Genomic DNA, 17225 nt, shown 5'->3' on the forward strand with positions numbered 1-17225 from the left:
CAGGGGTCAAGGGGTGGGGCTCCTTTAAGGGAAATGGGCTGGGGCCCCCTTGAACCCTTGCACCATCTTGGAATGTGCGAGTGAGTCTTGGGAAGCGCAGCCCTTCCCAGGGCTTTCCCCACAGAGCTCTTAAGAGAGGGCTTCATCGTCATGAGTCAGGCTGTTCCACTGTCCAACAGCTTTTATATTTATTATAAGTATTTATTACATTTCTAAATCAAAGGCTCTGGGTGGTGTGCAACCAATTTAAAAAGACATAAAAACACACACCATTTAAAACACAGTGCTAAAAACAATATAAAAACCATTCAAAACCATTTAAAATTAATTATAATACTTTTTAAAAAACCACGATTTTATAGTCAGGAAATCTTCCTGGTATTGAACCCAAATCTGCTTCCTTGTCATTTTAACCCAGTGATTCTAATCCTGCCCTCAAGAGCAACAGAGAACAGGTCTGCTCTTTCTTTAAAGGGACAGCCCTTCAGATATTTCAAGACAACCTCCGATCTAGATATTGTTGAAGAATTGATTTTATTTTATTAGCTTATCTTATATGAAAAATGTATTTTATTTCTGATAGGATACATATTTATAATTACAGTGCCCGTCTGGATTAGGCAGTGGTGCTGGCACAGGGGAATGAATGAATGAATGAATGAATTTTACTTAGATTTATTTATTTATTTATTTATTTGACATATTTGTAGACGGCCCAAAACTTACATCTCTGGGCAGTTTACAATAAAACAGTTCAAACAAAACAAAATAAAAAGGATAAGAACATCACAATTATTTAAAATGTAAAGCAAACAATGTTAAGAACTATTACAGCAGTATCTAATCAAAAGCCTGGGTGAACAGATGTGTCTTAATTTAATCCCTTCCCTAGCACCATTTCCTTGATTTAAATTGCCCTCTCCCAAATCTGCTATTAGCTGTGAATGAGAATTTATTGTTCACATTTATTATGTGAATAACAACTCATAATGTGACCACTTTTATTAGGAGTAACCTCATCAAAACAAACGATAAACATATGTAGTGTCTAGTGATTTGTAGGTTTTATTCAGTCATTTAAAAAAAAGCAACTCATTGTCTTATAAAACTGTTTGCACTGTGTCTACTAGGCTTTGGTCTGAACGTAGTTTGCTAATGTAGATATGTCATAATCAAGTGCTGTGTTATCCTATTCCTTTCCTGATGGAATCTATTTAAATCGGCAGTCTTGGCAAATATTTGTACGGCTGCCCGAATCATATGAGCTCACAGCACTGAATGCATTTTGCTCTCTTTTTAAAAAATGGGTGAGTAAGAACATGACAAGGTCAAATTTGATGGGGTTTTTTTTAACCCAGTGATTTCTCATTATTTTCAGTCCGTATAAAAGACTGAGGCTTTTCTGTGGTTGCACAGACAACCATAAATACCGTCCCATATGCTTACATGATCACTTTCATCTGATGTCAAAATAAGCCCCCTTTGGATGATGGAGACGCCACCTGGATATCTACAAGGAGAGTTTGGTGACTTAAGAATCCATACGGAATTAGCAAATAAAGAAGAAGGTTTACAGAAAGCACCTCTAGAAGCATAACAGCTGTTTGTGCTACGGTCCTTTTAACATGTGGGGAAAAATAGAAGGTGGAGAAATTGGATTCCGTTTGGGACTCTTTTGTTTTCATAAAGCATAATCCCGCGTGAAATACATTTCCTATTTGTGACAGGGGAGCGCTTTGACTATTTCCACATGTAAGCCCCTCCCTTGACATGGGCACGGTGTGTTTTACGTGCCTTGCAAAAAGGTCATCTGTATGGTTGTTTGCAAAAGAACATTTTATTTTTCCAAAGAAAGGGCCCAGAGCAGGGATGGGCAAACTTGGGCCCCCAGCTGTTGTGGAACTACAACACCCATCACTCCCAGACACTCCCATCCCCTGCTAATGGAGCATAGAGGCACCTTTTCAAAGTGGGGGTTCTCTTTATTGAGCAGGGGGAGAGCAACTGGCCCTATCCATCCCCAGCACAGCATCCCTCCAGTGGCTGTTGCTGGTGGCTGTCTTAGGTGTTTTGTTTTTTTCAGACTGTGAGCCCTTTGGGGACAGGGAGCAATTTTCAAATTTTTATTTATTTCTGTGGGTATACCGCTTTGATAACTTTGGTTGAAAAGCGGTATATAAATATTTGTTGTCTTCATCATTGTCGTAAGCCTGGATCTTTCCTAGGGAAGAGAGTTGGTCTTGTGGTAGCAAGCATGGCTGTCCCCTTAGCTAAGCAGGGTCTGCCCTAGTTGCATATGAAAGGGAGACAAGAAGTGTGAAGACTGTAAGATATTCCCCTTAGGGGATGGAGCTGCTCTGGGAAGAGCAGAAGGTTCCAAGTTCCCTCCCTGGCATCTCCAAGATAGGGCTGAGAGAGATTCCTGCATATAACTTTGGAGAAGCCGCTGCCAGTCTGTGAAGACAATACTGAGCTAGATAGACCAATAGACTATCTACTGACTCAGTAGAAGGCAGGTCCCTATGTTCCTATCACAGTTACAGGCAGAGTTTGCCTCTTCAGACAAACACCGCTGTGAGGATAAACAACGAGGCAGAGGGTGAGTATTGCACCGGGCAGAAGTGAACGTAGGTGATTTTGGAACCTGGACCTAAAGAGGCTCCCCCAGCCCTAAACACAGTGTGTTAAACACATTCTTAATGTGACCACACCACCTGGGACGACAAAAAAAAAAAAAAAAAAAAAAAAAAAAAGATTTGGAGGCCCCCAGCGAGGTGGATGTAGGCCCTGGACTTTGGCCCGGAAGTCCAGGCGTAAAACCACACCTCTGGCACTGGGGTAGGACTTCCGATGCTGTGGGCTCTGTTAAACTGGATGCTTGCAGCCTCAATGTGTTGCAATCCGCCCCTGCATAGAGAAGGAATAACCCTGTGTATGTCGAGCCTGAACGCACCAGAAAAAGCGGGCGAAAAATGCTGGATGGCAGGCAGACAGACGGACAGATTGGAGTCATCAGCAAAGCAGAGGTTAATTAGCACCTCCAGAACTGCACCATAAATCTCAGCCGTGTGCTAAGGAAGTAAGCTGTGGAAGAATCTGTCAGCAGCTCCCTATGATTTGACAGAGCCCTCCAAAGCCATTCCACATTCTGACCCCAGCTGTCAATCAGCACACATTTCTCTCCCCCTCCCCACCCCGCTCCCCCCATAACTGTCATCTGTTCTGCAGACCTCGGCATTTGGAGATGCCTTTTTTTTACTAGCTTGTTGGCTAACATTATTCTGGATAGGAAAAGAGTCCGCAACGGAGCATTCTCCAAACTGGTCGGATATGCCTCTGCTGCTTGGATTTCAGTCTCACCTCTTTCATCAGGATGTATTACAATTAATTATGAGAGGACCTTTGGAAAATGTGGACGTAGAGACGGGCAGCGTCTCTCTCTCTCTCCTGGTGCTTGTCCGGAATATTAAGCATTCAGCAGTAGATTCAGTGCTGGATTAAACAAGCTCCAGTTTTAGGATCTCACGTTATGATTAAGTGCGGTCAAGCGGGTGTCGACTCTTAGCTACCACATAGATAGATTCTCTCCAGGATGATCTGTCTTCAACTTGGCCTTTCAGGTCTCTCAGTGGTGCATTTGTGGCTGTCATCATCGAGTCCATCCACCTTGCTGCTGGTTGTCCTGTTCTTCCCTTTCCTTGAATTTTTCCCAGCATTATGGATTTCTCAAGGGTTTTCCCATAATGTGTCCAAAGTATGATAGTTTGAGCCTGGTCATTTGTGCCTCGAGTGAAAATCCTGGATTGATTTCACATTATGGTGGATTGATTTCACATTATGAAGGGCCCCTGAATATATATTTAAAAGGACTAAATTTAAAGTTTTACATCATTGATTGAAAAATAAAGGGCGGGGGAGACCCTAAAACAGACATTATCATTCTGATAAGACAAAAATATATGTATATGGCTGCACAATTATTTATCATATTGAGTTTATAAATCTGTGCAGAAATAACAACAAGTCTATTTTATTAGACCAAGGCTTGGGTTAGACCAGGGATTCTCAAACTTGTGTCCTCAGATGTTTTTGGACTTCAACTCCCATAATCCCCAACCAAAGGCCACTGGGACTGGGGATTATGGGAGTTGAAGTCCAAAAACATCTGAGGACCCAAGTTTGAGAATCCCTGGGTTAGACCAATGCCTTCCATTAGACCAGGGCTGCTCAACTTCGGTCCTCCTGCAGATGTTGGCCTACAATTCCCATAATCTCTAGCTATTGGCCACTGTGGTTGGCTGGGGATTATGGGAGTTGTAGTTCAAAAACAGCTGGTGGGGCTAAATTGACTGGGCCTGCATTAGATGAATGCTGCTGTAATCTCAAGCAGCACAGTGTGTGTGGGGGGGTGGTGTTGGGGTGGGACGTCTCACCCCACTTGCAATGCTATGGGGCCTTTTAAGCTTCACATAGCTTAAGGCCTCAACATGTCTTAATGAGGGCCTGGGTAGCTTGCTCCTGGATTGGAGACTCCATTTTGCTTTAATGATTAACCGCTTGAGAGATCTCTATCTTCCATGAATGGAGAGAGCAAATCCATGCACATATTTATTTAGTTATTGGTTGTTGTTCTTAAAAAGTATACTCTCTGCCCTTTGGCTGATATGATGAGGAGAATTACTCAAAAGACGCCCCATTGAAACTAAAGGGACAGGTTAGGCAATGTCCCTTTACCCCTGCTAACTGGGCAAAGAGGCACCTTTTAACGTGGTGATTCTCTTTCTTTAGCAGGGGGAGAGTAACTGGCCCTATCCACCCCCGGCACAGGACTTCCAGTAACTCCTTGCTGGTGTCTATCTGGTGTTTCTTTTTAGGCTGTGAGCCCTTTGGGGACAGGGATCCATCTTATTTATTTATTATTTCTCTGTGTAAACCGCCCTGAGCCATTTTTGGAAGGGCGGTATAGAAATTGAATAAATAAATAAATAAAATAAAGTTTTCAAGACAGCTAACAAAGAAAAACCAAAGGGCTCTCGAGTCGCCAGGAGTCGACATCGACTCGGCGGCACACTTACCCTTTAACAGCAGCAAACCTTTTAAAAGATCCTGTAAAACCATTTGTTCTCTCCATTTTTGCTGGTAGGAGGGCTGTGAGCTGAACTCATAATTCCTGCATCCATTGAAAAACAACAATGGATCAGAGCAGGGCTGTACAACTTTGCCCCTCCTGAAGATGTTGGACTACAACTCCCAGGCCACTGTGGCTGGGGATGATGGGAGTTGTAGTCCAAAACCAGCTGGTGGGCCAAAGTTGTGCAGCCCTGGGTTAGAGCAAAGGTCCCAGATGTTGTTGGTCCCCAACCTTGGGTCCCCAGATGTTGCTGGACTACAACTCCCATCATACCCAGCCATGCGGAAAAGGTGAAGACTTTCCTTGAAGGGCTTCAGTTGCCAGAGATCTCCTCTAATCCAGTTGGCTAGCCCATCAAAAGGCACAAGTCGCTGAGTGCAAAACTGCTTCGCCTTCTTGGTAAATGAGCAGTAGGAAGAGGTGACACAAAGAAGCTTCTTGGTACAAGGCATGATATGCAAATCTCTTCTAATTAAAAAGTCAAGAAAGAACCCCCACCACTACTTTCGGAGGTGGCCATGCCAATAATATCTTCATTAGGGCAGGCTTCTCAGGCTGGGGTACCCAGATGATGCTGGACTACATCTCCCATCACCCCCCTGCCTCAATAGCCAAGTGGCAGGCAGTGATGGAAGCTTTAGTCCATCAATGATTGGAGACCCACATTTGTGACGCCCATCGTTATGGGCATCACAAATTATGTGACGGGACATTGTTATGGGCATGCAATGCACTGCTGCGCCTGGGGAAATTTAAATCTCCTCCATGTTTGCACCAGAGCAATCATTCTGACTGTGCATGGCTCATCTCCCATTAAAATGAGGCTATGATTGTGCAAACCAAAGGACAATCTATCAATATCTTAAGCCAAGGGTTCTCAGACTTGAGTCCCCAGATGTTATGGGGCTACAACTGCCACCATCCCCAGGCTCAATGGTCAAAGGTCCATGTGGCTGGAGATGATGGGTGTTGTAGTCCAAGTGTAAAAACCCTTGCCTTGATCGGGGTAAGCAACCTTGGTGCTCCAGCTGTTGCTGAACTACAAATCCAATCAGCCCCAGCCACAATAAATTGCAGTGGGGTTGCCAGTCCTGTTTTAAGACTTAAGTTAGTCAACCCCCAAACAACCTGTTATATAAATGATTGCAGTTTAGCTACATAATCCCAGAAATGGCAGAGAGAGGAAGGAAGGAAGGAAGGAAGGAAGGAAAAGAGAGAGGAAGCAAGAGAGAGGGAGGGGAGAGAGAGAGGGAGAGGGAGAGGAAAGAGAAGGGGAAGAAGGAAGAAGAGACAGAGCAAGAACGAAAGAAAGAGAGTGAGAGAAGGGAAAGAAGGAAGAGAGAGAGAGCAAAAGAGAGAGAGAAGAAAGAAAGAGGGGAGAAGGAAGGAAGGGAAAGAGAAAGGAAGGAAAAGAGAGAGAAAAAAGAAAGCAAATGGAAAGAAGGAAGAGAGAGAAAGAGCAAGAGAGAGAGGAAGGAAGGGAGAGGAAGAGAGAAGGGAAAGAAGGAAAGAGAGAGAGCAAAAAAGAGAGAGAAGAAAGGGGGAAGGAAGGAAGGAACAGAAAGAGGAAGGAAGCAAGAGAGAGGAAGGAAGAGAGAGAGAGAGAGAGAGAGAGAAGAAAGAGAAGGAAATGAAGGAAGAGGAAGAGAAAGAAAGAGAGAGAGGAAGGAAGGGAGAGAGAGCAAAGAAAGAAAGAAAGAAAGAAAGAAAGAAAGAAAGAAAGAAAGAAAGAAAGAATCCTTGAATTGACCTATTTCCTGTGAAATATCAGCCCAATTGGATGAAATGGGCAGCTCTCCTTTTTGCTTCAGGCTGCTGCTTCGTTTATGAATTCCTACCAACCTTCACCAGCTCATTATATGCCCACTTACGCCCCTTTTAATCCAAACATATGGCTGTAAGCAATTCCCTTCAAGTGGCTTTGGCATAAGATCACAACAGCTGGGCTGATGCCGTTGCCATGAGAAGGGCCGGCCAAAGGCATGTGCTTGATTGAAGAGGAAGAGGGCTATGTAGAGTTGATGGCAGAAACGCCTCCATCAGTGGTGCACCCCGTCGTTTGTGCGCCCACCACCCTCACGAGGGTCAACCTGCATTCTCCCACTGAACTCTAGGATTCCGTTCTAGAATTCTGCTGCCTTGCCTCCATTTCCGACACTCGCCAGAATAGAAGTCAAATATTTCTTGTCTGTTCTGATCTGTTCCTTGTTGTAAAGAGGGTCATCTTTATCTCCTGGTGAGAGAGAAGGGTGCAAACAGGAGGAAAAACCAAATGGGCAAATTCTCTTTCTGTGCAACCCACCCACCCCCGCCGCCGCCGCCATATTCTTAAAGAATGTCTCAGTTATGGATTTTGCTAGATTTTGAAGTTGTTAAAAGAAGTTGAAGTTGAAGTTAAAAGAAAAACAAGGTCAATTTGTCAAATTATCCAACATTACTGCCTTAGAATTTTCATAAAGAAATCATTCATAGGAAGCGGCTTTCTACCGAGTCAGACCATTGGTCCATCTAGCTCAGCATTGTCGACACAGACTGGCAACGGCTTCCTCAAGGTTACAAGCAGGAGTCTCTCACAACCCTATCTGGAGATGCTGCCAGGCAGGGAACTTGGAACCTAGATGCTCTTTCCAGAGCAGTCCGATCCTTAAGGGGAACCAGGGCAGACCCTGCTTAGCAAAGGGACAATTCATGCTTGCTACCACAAGCCCAGTTCTCCTCCCATAAACCCTTAGGGCTTTTAAAAAAAACAACTAGCTGGGCCGGGCACAGAGCATCTGAGCCTCTAGTTTGCCACTGCTTTTTTGCCCGACCACCTTCTTTCCTGCCCACCCACTGGCCGCCTTCTTCTCCGCCCACCATCTTCTTCCCCCGCATGCCCCACCTCACTGTTTTCATCATCATCTTCTGCCCGTGTGCCCGCCACCACCACTTTCTTTGGCCACCGGCCAACTGCCACCACCATTTTCTCCCCCGTCCCTGTCGCTATCCAGGCAGCCGCTTGTGAACTCTCGCGAGAGCTGCCACACATGGGATTAGCGACGGGTATGCCTAAGATATATATATATATATATATATATATATATATATATATATATTCCTAAAAGAACATTTTTTAAACTGTGAGAATTGCAAAATGCAATATTTTCATACTTAAATATTTATAAGTGCATAACTACACCATTTCTACTACCAGTAGCAGTAAGAATATTTATTCACCACTCTTCAACCAAAGTCCTCAAAGCGGTTTACACAGAAAAATAAATATTACATAAATAAGATGATCTCCTGTCCCCAAAGGGCTCACAATCTGAAAAGAAACTCAAGGTAAACACCAGAAATAGCCACTGGGGTTGGATAGGGCCAGTTGCTCTCCCACTGCTAAATATCAGAGAATCACCACTTTAAAAGCTGTCTCTTAACTAAGTGTTGAAGGGAATTATTGTACTGCAACATTTTCAAATGAGTACAAAATTATAAACAAACTGTGTGCCAAACAGGTAATGCACAGAAGGTCTCACTTCACTCAGCTACCTACCTGCAAATAGTTTGTGGTCACAATCCTGTGGCTCAGTTATGACTGGCTGAAATCAATGGTTTTAAGCAGGGTGGCACAACTTCTGCTATCCAGCTGTTGTTGGACTACAACTCCCATCATCCCCAGACAGTGACTAATAGAGATGATGGGAGTTGTAGTCCAACAATCACTGGAGGGCCGAGGTTGTGCAACTCTGGTTTAAAGCACATTTAATGCTTTGTGGAATATGTGCATTTGATTTATGCAATGGATACAACTGGAGTTTCCAACTCTGGCTGAATCTATTCCTGGAGATTTCTCCCCCACCCACCCCAGCTCCGATTCCCCCCACCAATATTTTTCACAATATCAAGAAATTCAGATTTCCAGGATTGCTTCCAATAGCCACCTGGAAAATGATCCCCATTCCTGGGGACTCCAGGCCTAGCCTGAAAGGTTGCTCAACTAAATCAACCACACATGTCCCAATCCAAGGAGAAGGGTGTACAAATCAATTCAAATTTGAATTGATTCAACCCAAATAGGTATGATTTGAGGATTCAAATTCAAATCGAATCACCTCTTAAAAGGGCAATTCGATTTGAATTCAAAACGAATTTTTAAATTCAATTCTAATTTGATTCGAGAGCCCTTTGGCACCTTTTAAAAACCATTCAGGCCCCCTTATTGGGCCATCTTATTTATTTATTATTTCTCTATGTAAACCGCTTTGAACACTTTTGTTAAAGAGCGGTATATAAATATTTGTTGTTGTTATAGATTTTTAAAAAGGCACCAAAACAGGGTCGAATTGATTCGAATTCTATTTGAATTCAAATCGCATTTTTGGACCAAATTCTAATCCGATTCAAATGCAAAACAATGTTTTGGAATTCGATTCAAAACGAATACAAAAAAATATTTTGTGCACATCTCTACTTAGGCTCCATCCTGGGATCCCAACACTCAAATGTAGATAAATATCTGCATCTGATATCGAACTGCAATACCTTGAGGTCATTTTTGGACAGGGGCCTGTCTATTTTAGATGGCATGCAACAAAGTATTTGAAAATACTTTCGAAACAGTTTTGAAACCTTATATTGTGTCTTTGCAGAGACAAATCCTTTGGACCAATTTCATTTAAGCCAGCCAAAACATTTCAGCTCTTGCATGGAGTGAAGTGCCAGGCATACCATCTGTGGACCAGCCGTGATCTTCCTTCTGGGTCATGGTGCTTGTCTAATGTTGCCCTCAGTGGCAAAGAATTCATCCATGCCTGTGGACAAAATCCATCTGAGAGCTGGCTATCAGATGGTTGATTCCACAGGATGTTCCGCTTACCTGCCTATCTCTCTATAAAAGTGAGCAGATGTTCCTGCTTATACCTTGGACATGGAGCTTCAAAAGTTTGCCGGGATCCTCCTCCTAATATACTGCCCAGCATTAATCAAGCTCTTTTGGAAGCATCCGGAATAATCTCAGCCAAAGTGGATCTCAAATGACTTTCTGCTCTAGTTTTTCAGCTCCCGTTGACTCCTGTTTTGCTTTCATGTTCAGGAGCAGGGGTCAGCAGCAGTAGGAGGTGTTGCTTTCTTTCCCTTGGTCTCCCATTTGCTGCTGTCATTCTTGGTCTGTTTCGGGTCCTACTAAACAACAGGATGTGCTTCTGCCCCTGGTCTTATATGCTAATTGATTTTGGGGAACCCATTCATCAAATGAATTTAGGAGATCACCCACCAGGTTGGCTGCTGGCTGTCAAAGGTAATTCAATTAAAACTCCAGAAGTGTGACTAACTACCCCACAGTTAAATATGTTTACCAGCTGCCTCTCAGAATTTCTCCATCCCAGCCTGTCCATCAGGCCGTCTTACCATAATATACGGCCACGTCGTGGGATGTAGTCGACGAACATATGCAGCTGCATTTACAACTCTGCTGGAGAATCAGGCCCTGTGCTTTCTGCAGGTTGCGAAATACAAATATTACAGTACTATGAAATTAAAGCTTTGGAAGCATTAAACATCAACAGGTTTTACCTACATGGCACTGGCTGTGAGATCGCTGTTGAATTTGCTGCGGGTTACAGGCTCCCTAAACTGAACACGCAAAGGCATATTTTTAAAATATGGAGGAAAGAGAGGCTGACATTCAGACTAAATTACTTCATAGTCGTTCTGTTGAAATTAAGTAGTCCTTTAGAGTAACTCTTAAGTATCAAGTAACTTCGTCTGGATGTCAGCCGTAGTAATTTCTGGTAATTGCTGGTACACTTTTTAAAATAAAAAATGATGCTCTATGAAATTTGCCCCAAAGCTTCAAAATCAGGAAACCAGTGGGTAAATACAATCATACAGCCTGATCCTGTACAGGTTTACGCAGAAGGACATGTCAGTGAGTTCAGCAGTATTGACTCCCAAGTCAAAGCCATAGGATTGTAGCCTAAGCAAAATAAATGAAATGCAAAGCTCATGTTTTCTTGAATAAAGAGGACACAGTTACCAAGTGTTTTATTCCCTTGCATTTCGTTCCATTTTTGTACAAGCGCAGCAGGGAAGTAACTTGCTAGGGAGCAAGAGGTTGCCAGTTTGAATCCCCACTGGTATATTTCGCAGACTATGGGAAACACCTATATCGGGCAGCAGCAATAAAGGAAGATGCTGAAAGGCATCATCTCATACTGCGCGGGAGATGGCAATGGCAAACCCCTCCTGTATTCTACCAAAGAAAACCACAGGGCTCTGTGGTCACCAGGATTCGACACCAACTGGAATACAAATACAACTAATATTTTATATACCGCTTTTCAACCAAAGTTCCCAAAGAGGTTTACATACAGAAATCAATCAATCAATCAATTAATTGAATGGCTGCCTGTCCCCAAAGGGCTCACAATCTAAAAAAGAAACATTAGAAAGAGACCAGCAACAGCCACTGGAGGGATGCTGTGCTGGGGATGGATAGGGCCAGTTGCTCTCCCCCTGCTAAATAAAGAGAATCACCACTTTTTAAAGGTGCCTCTTTGCTCAGTTAGCAGGGGTGTAGACAATACTGAGCTAGAGAGACCAATGGTCTGACTCAGTATACGGCAACTTCCTATGTTCCTGTGCTAATTAAAGAGAATCACCACGTTAAAAAGGTGCCTCTTTGCCCAGTCTAGATTGCCGCACTCCCTACATTCTGTAGCAAAATATGACTTTGTGAAGAGCACCACAAAACACAAGCAGATAATGCTTCTTGATGTTAAACATCTGTTTAAACATGGGAGTTGCTGCCAAGGACGCTCCACCGCTAAGAAAAGGGACTATAAAAGGCAACTCAAGACTGAGAGGTAACCATTTCCACCCAAACAAGGTGGGGAGAGACAGACCAAAGAGCCTACATCTGTTGGGAAACTAATTAGAAATGGTTGCCATGGTGCTAATAGTTGGTTGAAACTGAAGATCGCTGGACCGAAGGAGAGAAGCACTTCTGTAATACTCGTAATGAAATTACAAGGCGGGGAGACAGTTTCACGGCCTGGAGAGAATCATCTTGACTCTTGGCTCCTTGTTATTGAAACCGAAGAGGAAGAATGTCCGTGGATTGGGACTGGATGCTGTTGGGTGGGTTATCTAAAAATAATATTGAATGGAAGGTATCTGTGACAGCTATATTCTTCTACCCTGCAATTTAACTGGTTTGCTACCTGCAGGATGGAAAACTGGCATCATGATCCCCAATTATATATTTTTAAAAGACGATAGGTAAAGAGCTGGTCTGGAGCTACTTGGAGAAGAGTCCAAGAAAAACATTGAATTTCTACTTGCTGGTTTTAACTCTTTGCCACAGCTGCAGCCAAACAACATCAGAATTTTTTTGAAATAATATACTTGATTGTTGCCGTGATAGATCTATGACAGGGAGTGTTGTGTCAGTTTTTTAAATAAATTGTTTAAGGAAAGGATTGCAGTGCTCTTTTGTTTCTTGTTATGATCTACACTTTTGACAATATGGTTGGAGGGATTGAGACAGCTCGGGTTCTCTCTCCAAGACCCAGAAAAAGGGCCAAAGTGTATAACAGGAGGAGATTTGGCCAAAGATTTGGCCTCTCTGTTCTTCATACGGAGGGAGGAGGACTTTAAAAGAAGACTTCAAAAGTCTCCTACTTCTCAGCATTGCTGTTCTGTGATGTTAAGCTTCACCTCTGCCACCAAGTAGACTTATATATTTTCTGTGGCTGAGTCTACAGAAACAGCCTTCCATTCAAAGCTGGGTAGTGTGGAAAGGCTTCTAAGTGTGGGGTGGGGAAAACGGACAGAAGCTACAGATTGCTGAATGCAAAAAGGGAAATATTACCCTAAAACAGTTCAATGCAAAACTGTAGTTCTTTTGGGAAATTTAGTAGAAAGCAACAGCAGCCATTTGAGCCTAAAGGAACAAATGAAATTGGAGAAAAACAGATCCAATCTAACCTGCACCTAATAGAAAGGAAAGACTGTGCCATCAGGTCAACTCCTGGAGATCACAGAGCCATGTGGTTGACTCTGGTAGAATACAGGAGGGGTTTACCATTGCCATATCAAGTGTGAGATAATGCCTTTCAGCATCTTCCTATATCGCTGCTGCCCGATAGAGGTGTTTCCCATAGTCTGGGAAACATGCCGATATAGGTGACTATAATTATATTTACTAGGCACAGTCTGAAAAGCACACCGGTGGGGATTCGAACTAACAGCCTCTTTCTCCCTAGGCTCTAATCAGCTTCTGCAGCGAGCCTGGCTTTTCCCCCTTGCTCAGGTCTGGCTCTTCCTTTCCAGTACTGGAGGTTCAGTTCCAGACTGTTCCTTCAGCTGCTTTGAGGGTGATTAAGATTTCAAGAGAGTTTTCAGTTTAACTCTCCCAGTGATTTCTCCGCTCTTAATTTCAGCAGCTCTTCTCTCCTGGCTCTCCAAGACTCCAACTCCAACTAACTTGAACTAACCCTCTGCTGCAGGCAGGCAAGCCTTCTTTTATTCTCTCCCCCGTCCCTTCAATTTTTTCTAAACAAACCAGTCAGGACAACTCAAGTTCCCGCCATTAGGGATGTGCGGACCGGTCCGGCGGTCTGGTCTAGGGTTGAACCGAACCACACACACACACACCCCGGTTCCGTCAGACCGGAATCGGACCTGGCCAGTCCGTGAATTTTTTTTAAAAAAATAAGTAGATTTTAAGTACCTTTAGCCCCTTCAGGGGGCTTGCTGAAGCCGTGGGGGGGCTGGTCTGTGCAGGTTCCCTCACCCCACGCCGGCCTTCCTCATCACCGCCGCGGACCGCCGCGGCCGGGTGACTGAGCATTTTCGGCCCTTTGGGGCCTCCGTACGAGCACACAGCCGCCATTTTGGCAGCCGCCACGCATGCACCAATGCCCTCTGTGTAGCGGCCTTGCAGAGGGCATTGGTGCATGTGCGGCGGCCACCAAAATGGCGGCCGCACACTCATACGGAGGCCCAAAAGGGCCAAAAAAGCTCAGTTACCTGGCCATGGCGGTGATAAGGAAGGCACAATCTTCCCTCTCCCCCCATGGCGGGGGGGAGAGGGAACCCGCATGGACCCCCACCCCCTGCAGCTTCAGCAAGCCCCCCGAAGGGGCTAAAGGTACTTAAAATATATTAATTTTTTTAAAAAACCCAAAAAATTCATGGACTGGTCCGAGACCGGACCGGACAGGTTCGATGGGGGCTGGACCGAACTGGCCCGGTTCCATGCACACCCCTACCCTCCATTATTTTAAAACATACCCAGTCAAATCAAACCCTCTCTTCCCTCCAAAGATTACCCAGGAAAACTATTTCCCCTTACAGTCCAATCGTAGAACAGGAGCTGTGAATTTTTGACCCCTACACACAGGGGACAAGCAAATACATATGCAGTATAGAAACCTGTGACACAAAAAGAGGAGGTTCAGGCCTCATTACTTCACATGCATGAATCCAGGGTTCCACACTCAGGACCCCTGGGGAGAATTCTTTATCGAGAGATTATGGGAGTTGTAGTCAACAACATCTGGGAATCCCTGTTAGAGAGAACACTGATGAGGATGGCTTGTCAAGATTCTGCTCAAAATCTGGAGCTGGTCGTGGGTGGTGAGAGCTAGTACTGTTTGGACTTTCAAAGAGTGCAGTCCAGATCTGCAAGCACTGGCAAAATGTGATTTCTTCTTCACTTCAAAATATTGCATTTTCTTGACCTGTAGAGCCAATCACTTCTCACCAGTGCTTGCAGATCTGTGCAGGTTGCTGACTTGTTTCTGAGCAGAACTCAGGGGCTGGCTTCGTATTTTAAAATCCTCAATGGGCAGGAACCAGGTGATCAAAACCTGGCCTGTCTCATATGAACTTGCCTATGTGTTAAGGTCTTTTGCTGTGGTCCAGATCTGGTTGCCCAGAGGTGCACTTAGGGAGCCTTGGACCTAAAGGCCTTTGGAGACCCCTCCCCCCCCCACTGCAAATTAAACATCATCCCCCCCCCACACACACAGCACACACCCAGTATTTTTAACACATGGGTTCTTGGCACAAACAACAGCAACTGAACTCACAAGAATGCAAGAATATAAAACAGGTCTATTTATGCAAACAGTCACTTTAAGTCACACAGCGGGGAAATGTTTGACTAACAATCAAAAGGTTGCTGGTTCGAATCCCCACTGGTATGTTTCCCAGACTATGGGAAACACCTATATCGGGCAGCAACGATCTGGGAAGGTGCTGAAAGGCATAATCTCATACTGCACGGGAGATGGCAATGGTAAACCCCTCCAGTATTCTGCCAAAAGAAAACCACAGGGCTCTGTGGGCACCAGGAGTCGAAATCAACTTGATGGCACACTTTACCTTTATTTATGCAAATATGCACTAGCAGAAACATTTCAACGTGCAACTCAACAAACCCCCATCCCACATATTTCTTTCCCCACTCACCCTTCGGTCTCTAAAGCAGAGCTCATGCTTGGATTTAGAGACCGGGAGCAGGTCACATGCTCGGCCACCTGGCGCAGCATGGTCCAGCATGACTGTGACCACTGTGACCACACCACCCAGGGCGGACTAAAGAGGATTTGGGGGCCCCCAGGGGTGTGTGGAGGCCCTGGACGTCCAGAGTAAGAGTAACTCTGTGGGCACCCCCACATTCAGAGGTGAGATGGGTGGTTGTCAGGGAGGGGAACTTTGTGGTGAAACCCACAATACTCTCTCCAGGCAAATGTAGGTGCCTACATAACTAAATGAAGGAATGAAGGGATTTTTATTTCAACCACAGACCAGAGAAAGGAAGGAAGACTACATAATACTTACATCCTACAAATAAAGTATTAGTAATAATAAAGTATTATTTCTGTCGTTAAAGTATAACGACAGAAAGTTATTATAACAGTTAAAGTAGAAAAGGGATCAAACATTTAAAGTATAATAACAACACAATTAAATTATCACTACAAACATTCCAGTCAACTTATCATCTACTGTTGAACCTTTCCTGCTGTTAAAAAACAACAACAAAAAACTTTGCTACATTTAAAGATAACATATCGTCTACATAACTGTCTTTTAGGCACTGTTAAAAACATCATCAGTTCATGTTTGGGGTAGCTTTTGATTTTTAAAAATGATTTATTCTTGACTTGCCTGATGTTTTACTGGCTGCTGTTTCTTTCTTCTTGTTTTTATTGCAATGGATCATCTTAATGATCTATTTCAAAGCTCTACGAGGGCCAATACTCCTATACAGGAAGGATATAAGTTATCAAAAATTATTAGTACATGCCCCCCTGCTACCAATTTGCTGCCGACCTGATTTGAAAGTAAATGATTTTGGTAAAAATAATGCCACTCATCATTTAGATATATAGTTCTGTGTCTTTAGCAAAGCCACTAATATAAATAAGCATTTCATCATCTTGGGGAATTATCTAGGCTTCTGTTAAGTGACAAGATTTACATTAACGTCAAGAGAAAATGTAACCAGAGAAGCAGGTGAATTTATGATTGTCTGCATAAATTTCCTTTTATAATTGTACCTCATTGACCGGTTACACAGATAGGTATTTTAACAACTCTGTTTTAAAAAGAATGTCCAGTTAAAAATTTGTCTTCAGGGAATGGCTAGACAATCGGACATTTACAGACCATTAAAGGTATTAGAAAAGTTATTTAGAAACTCAAAAGGGGGAAAGGGATACTTTTTGGAAATATACAAAACACAGAAAGGTTTCTAGGAATTAGACACTAGTATTAAGGGCAGATGGGAAAGAGCTTAATTAATATTGTTTTAATGGTTTTAATGCTGTTTTAAAATATAGTTTTCAAAATTTTAAATTGTTGTAATGTTTTTAACTTTTTGTTTTTGTTTTAACTAATGTTTTACTTTCTGTTTTTGTTTTGTTGTAAACCGCCCAAAGATGTAAGTTTTGGGCGGTATAAAAATATGTTAAAGAAAGAAAGAAAGAAAGAAAGAAAGAAAGAAAGAAAGAAAGAAAGAAAGAAAGAAAGAAAGAAAGATTAACTGGAGGAACAAAGGTTGGAATTCTGAATGTTTTGAACAGGCTGATCTGCTTCCTAA

This window comes from Hemicordylus capensis, chromosome 11, assembly GCF_027244095.1.
Source record: "Hemicordylus capensis ecotype Gifberg chromosome 11, rHemCap1.1.pri, whole genome shotgun sequence".
In the NCBI taxonomy this organism is placed as follows: Eukaryota; Metazoa; Chordata; class Lepidosauria; order Squamata; family Cordylidae; genus Hemicordylus; species Hemicordylus capensis.